Source organism: Lagopus leucura, unplaced genomic scaffold (assembly GCF_019238085.1).
Source record: "Lagopus leucura isolate 7727_CA_CO unplaced genomic scaffold, USGS_WTPT01 Super-Scaffold_100015, whole genome shotgun sequence".
Taxonomy (NCBI): domain Eukaryota; kingdom Metazoa; phylum Chordata; class Aves; order Galliformes; family Phasianidae; genus Lagopus; species Lagopus leucura.
In genome coordinates, this window is record NW_024962269.1 from 13,964,906 (window position 1) to 13,970,905 (window position 6,000).

Genomic DNA, 6,000 nt, shown 5'->3' on the forward strand with positions numbered 1-6,000 from the left:
TTCAACATTTCTAACTTTTTAGTCTCATATTTTATTCAATTTTGCCATTTGTAATGTTTGCAATAGCAGCACTGGTTTTATTTATTTATTGGCTTTATTTGCATGCCAATATATTTCACAATTCAAAAAAAAAAATAAAAAAAAAATCCGACACTTCAGCAGATTTTAAGTGCTTTTGACAGTATCATGGGTTTTTGCTGTCCAAGAAGCATTTTCCACTTTTTTCTTTAATTAAAAACCACTTTGCAATATGTGACAAACATATGTACACCAACACAAAAAGTCTGTGTATCATATCAATTCCCAGAAGAGAATGGTTCTGTAATTAAATGAGGGAACTAAAACCAGAGCCCCTACAATTTACCCCTACCACAGGTGTGTTTTTGTGGCCCCCAACAAATCACTTCATCTTCCTCTCATTTCTTAGCTGTTAAGTGTATCTTATCAGCCACTTCAAAAGGCTGTGACATTTTTCTTATCAGTCTCTCTGAAGTCACAACATAAAAAGTCAAAGAAATCACGTAGCATAAACCGTTCCCTGTTCTCCTGTGGGCTGCCACCTCCACTACAGCAGCACAGCCACGGCGCTTCTGGGACCTGAAGACAACAGCTCTTGCTCTTGTATTTTGTGTACATGTCACAGAAGCACTTTCCACTAGTCTCTCACTGGAGCAGGAGCTCTGGTAAACAGCAGTGCTTAACACCAACTCCTCCACTCCTTCCAATGAGCCATGCATGTGGTTATCATTAGACAGCCATATTTGTTTAACTTTGCAAAGGAAGGAAGAGGTCTTTGGCATGCTCCCAGGAGTACATGCAGAACCTGACTCTCACATCCTGACTTTCACCGAGCAAGCTCATGTCAAAAACCCAAGTTCTAGTGGAAGTGAAACTGCAGTCTCATCAGTGTGTGATGGCAATGGAGCTAATGGGCAAATGCTGTGGTGTGATATTTGGCCAACCTGGCAAGGCAGCCCTTAACCACATGCTGTATATCATTAATGAAAACAGTGCTCTTCCCCACTGCATCACTTTTCACCACTACAAATAGAGCAATCACACTCAGAACACAAAGGATGAAGAAACCTGCACTGGCATTAGCATGCTTCTATGTCTGATTCCAAAATGCTGCTTAGGTATTAATCTTTATTCCATCACAATTCGAATGATGAAAGGAGATAAAATAAATACAAGTTTCTGACTGCAGATAATTTTCTGCTGTGAAATGCAGAAATGAAGGCAGAAATGTAGGGAAATAATCCTAATTGCCTTCTCAGTCAAGAAACCAAAGTTTAAATATGAGTTCAGCTGTAGCTATACGTATCATTATTGCAAATCCTGTCACTCAAACGCAGAGCAGATCAAACATCAAGCATCCCAACTGCAGGATGCTGTCAGATTAGCCATCCCATTCACACTAATACATTTTTACTACTAATTTAGGAAAAGGGAAGAAAAAAGCTCAAAGCATCCACATAAATTTAGCAGAATGTACATGAGCACAGACCAAACAAGACCAGACAAGCCTAAGTCTGAAAAAATGTCCAACAGTTTCAATTTCCACTTTCCTCAAGGAGCTTTAGAGGCCATCAGAACCTCGTGACGTGACTGGGGTCTGTGTGCACATCTCGTTTAGTTTCCAAAATCTGTCACAGTAATCTGCAATTTATGAAATGGAGGGGGGGGTGGGGGGGGAATAGGCAAATGAAATAAATAATTGGTTTAATTATTTAGCTATTTTGGAAAACTACCTGGATGAAAGCACGTCATTTAATATGCTTTCAAATCAAGGAAAGCAAGTGTATGCTGAAGGGATCACAAAATGGTGCTGACCAATCCTAACCCACAGTGCTCCCGTTCCTCAAACAGGCTTCATCCACGTGAATTTCCCTTCAGAAAGATTTTTAGCAGTGCTACATTTAAAAACTAAAGTCACACCCAGTTCATAGCACAGAGAAATTAAAACATGTCTATGTAAACAGGCTACTCCTGGCATTTAACACACAAAATGCACATCTGGCTTGGCACAAAGCTCTAACCTAATGTGACTGAAAAAAGCTGAGACATTATGGCCCACAAACAGGCTTTATAAATAAATACTGCAGTGAGCTGCAAAACCATGGGAGTGCTACCAGCTGTAACTCTGATGTATCTAAATTCATACTGCTGCACACCTAACTCTCTTTTTCACAGAGCATCAATGCTAAGAAGAGGTAGAGCTTACAGAATAACCCAGAGAAAACGCAGCCATGAAGTGACATTCAGGACTGTAACGAATAAAACCCTTAGGGTTGCAGTTCACACAGGGATTTTGTCAGGGACATTTCATTAAATAGGTGAGGTTGATGCTAAAACCTCTGAATCTCTGGACATCAGAATTAGGTTCTTAATAGGTACTGTTTTCCATACAACCAAGAAATGGGCAGATATGCTCCTGCACAAGTCTAACTGCAACTACTGAAGGCTGTGGAGATAACAGTGGTAAGGATTTTCTTGGATATCTAAAAAAACCTCTGCGTTTGGCAACTTATTTGTCCACCACTAAACAAAATATGCAAACAAATAATGAAGTTGTTCTCATCAACTGTGTCCACCCCAGGGGCTTTTTCTTGTATAGCTCTGCCTGATACATCTCACTTCATCATACCCATAGCCAAAATAGCTGTGCCAGCAGAAATTCATATTTCTAAGCCTGACCTCAAATTAGAGTTTGACTGTCAAAGAATGGGAGGCCCCAGATGACACTGGAATGTATCTCTGAAGTACATTCATTATTCAAAGAGGCTGAATTGAAGAAAAATGACAGCAAAGTTGCAGTGAACAACAGAAGAGCTTTCAGGAATTACCAGTTCAAGTGTGATAGCAATAATTCCTTACAAAGATGGAAGGCAGAGAGGAGAACACAAAACGCCTAGAAGTCAACCCGTAATATAAGGGAAGAGAGGAAGATAACACCTCATGTAGTGATAAACAAGGAATAGTGAAATGGTAAGAAATGACAAGTCAGTTTGGAAAACGAACTAGCATAAAGATGATTTCATCCCATGGGAAGATGCCAGACAGATTGCCAGCTACAACAGCTTCAGAAAATATCTGCAATTTAGGACCAGAGAGCCTTTAAAATTACTACTGAAACAGCCACCCTCACAAATTGGCACCAGGACTAAAGTTTAAGTGACATGTTAATGACATTTGCCTGTTACTACCATCACTCAAAGCACATGTGGGGAACATAACACCACAGGGCCTACACGCAGCCTTTACCTTCACTGCATACAAACTGCCAGTACGGGTGGTATACGTAGGATACCTGAAAGCCACGGTCTGCCATCAGGAAGCACAGTGTTCCCCATACAAATAATGCAGTAATGAAAATATGAGACAACCAGACAGATTTCCTGTTTCAGATCCCCCCATAGATTGAGTTGCAAATGCTGTACATCTGAGAAATCAGTAGAGCACATAAGTCTACCTAAGACAGCTCAGCAGCCTTCCCCCAAATTACTTACAAGGACTAATTTGTACTGCCAGATTAATCTCAAAATAAAGCAATTAATTTAAGCAAAATAAAAAGGAAACAAAAAAAACACCTTCTCTACCATAGTAATTTACACATTAGTAAATTTATTATGCAGCTGCAAATTAATATGTCACCTACACTAGCTATCACAAGCCTCTCAGTCTGTCTTGGAACCTCTTGCTTTAATAAACAGCTGCATGTAGTGGAGAAAATATGCAAACATCTTTCTTGTTTCTCTGTGCCATTGTGTCAGCTGTTTTACATGTCTTTGAAAGTGCTCCAAAATCAGCATGGTTCTGCTTTTTCCTTTATTTCATTTTGGGAGAAGACAGAAGCAGAGAAGGAAGGACAGGCTGGCAATAGAGAGCTAACTCCACGCTTGCTGTGCTCATGATAGTAAAGCTGAGATTGTTTCAATTCAGTTTACACAGACCCTTCCGTAAGAACAAAAGAAACCGATGATGGTGGTTAAAAATGCAAAAGGTTCTGATTGTAATGCCTTGACAATCAGCCAAAGATATGACTGGGGGGGAAAAACACCAGACAGCATTGGCCAGAATGGAAGAAACAAGGAAAAACACATGGCTTGACTTCAGAGCAGAAAATTGACTTAGGCTTTGCATAAGCAGCAGCATACCTCCAAGCTTGCCTGATCCACAGCCTGCCTGGAATGAGAAAATGTAGTCTAAAAGCAGAGCCTATTAAAAGGCATAATGTTTCTAAATGGCATCTGTTGCGTACTAATAAGCATTACTTAAAGGACACAGGCCTTAAATTGCTACCAAACGTGCACTTATCTGAAACTGCTGCAAGGCAATCATTACAAAAATGTCACATGACACCATGGGAATTTGAATTTGATAAGATGTTTTTATTTAGTTTGGCTTGAAATCATTACGCAGAAAAAATATGGAGGCATTTTCTGAGACTTTGAGACTGTGGAACTTCACAGGAATGAAACACTAGCAAGAACTACATCAACAGAGCCATTTGCCATCTGTTGTTGGTAATACTATAAAGACCAGCCACCAGACAGCAGTTTCAAAGGTTACAAACAACATTTTTAAGCATCCACAGACCACTCAGAAAATGAGCAGGACACAGTTTACTTTGGATACGTGTGACCTGAGGGTCTGCCAATCATTTTCCAAACACAATATGTAAGGACTGTGACCAGCGCATGCCACTAGAAATGTTTGTGAGATTCTTGGTGTGCAGCTCTTATACAATGCAGAAAATACGCAGCAGTGTGTTCTACATAGGTCCTTATAACACACTCACAAGCATAATGGCAACACACCTTGCCCCTTGAAATTTAAACAGGCAAGATTTTCTCTTGTGGTTTGTTCTCTTACACTCCCTCCCCGAGGGAAGGTGTATGTTTGCTGAAACGCTGTTATGAAAAGAGACTCAGATTTGTTTGCTGGGATTTGGAGTGTATTTTTTTATTTTAGGAAAGTATTTCCAAGGAGAAAGGATTTTATTACCTGTTTCCTTTCCTTCTGGGCTGTAACTACGCGTTTATGTTAAAGCAAGGTGACAGTAACTTACCTTCCTGTGGCACAGAAAGTAAAAAGGTTCTAGAAATTGTTACCTCCTAGAAAAGCATACTCCTCAGTCTGAGTAAAACACTCTCTCTTCCATAGATGAGAGTTTAGTTATGCTGAAGGAATACAGTTGCTGATCAGACTCTAAGTTAGAGCTTCGAATAGGTTTTCTAAATGTGCATCCACACTGTCGTGATTGTGAGTTTCCACCTTTCAGGGTGCTGCCCTCACACCTGCAAACTTTAAATGATTAACATCAAGGCAGATGGAAATTTAAAACTTCATTAGTGCAGTTGTTAAGCTAGATGTGTGGGTCTGTCATATGGCATCTACCTACTTCTCAGCTCTGGAATCATAACCTTGCAAGTCCTGCTTTATGAAAAAGCCACAGGAACAGCTGACCTTGAGATCATGTAGAGTTGTACAACCTCATTATAGAAGACATAACCTGGAAGGTACCTTTTGCACAAGAAAAGCTAATCGTTGAATCCAATACTTTCTTGAAGTGTGCTGTATGCTCAACCTATACTCATTCAATTGTTACATATGGGTATGCAATTAATTGAATAACTACATCAAAATTCAAATGATGGCTACAATGACATTTGTCCCAAAAGAGGAGAGGAATAACTCTTCCAAACATTCCATTTGAGAATAAAGAAATCAGGAAAATAAAGTGTAGGTGTACCTGAAGCACCCAACGGTCCATTTGCTGGGACGTCAAAAACCTAGTCCCATTCATCTAGAGATACTGCATTTAAAAACATGAGTAGAATGAAGAGAAGAGAAGAGAAGAGAAGAGAAGAGAAGAGAAGAGAAGAGAAGAGAAGAGAAGAGAAGAGAAGAGAAGAGAAGAGAAGAGAAGAGAAGAGAAGAGAAGAGAAGAGAAGAGAAGAGAAGAGAAGAGAAGAGAAGAGAAGAGAAGAGAAGAGA

General features: G+C 39.8%; 1 protein-coding gene across 1 annotated transcript in view; it reads right to left on the reverse strand.

The window, feature by feature from the left end:
* LOC122182482 (protein FAM169B-like) overlaps window positions 1–6,000 on the reverse strand; it is a 34,887-nt gene that overhangs the window by 27,324 nt on the left and 1,563 nt on the right. The window lies entirely within an intron of this gene.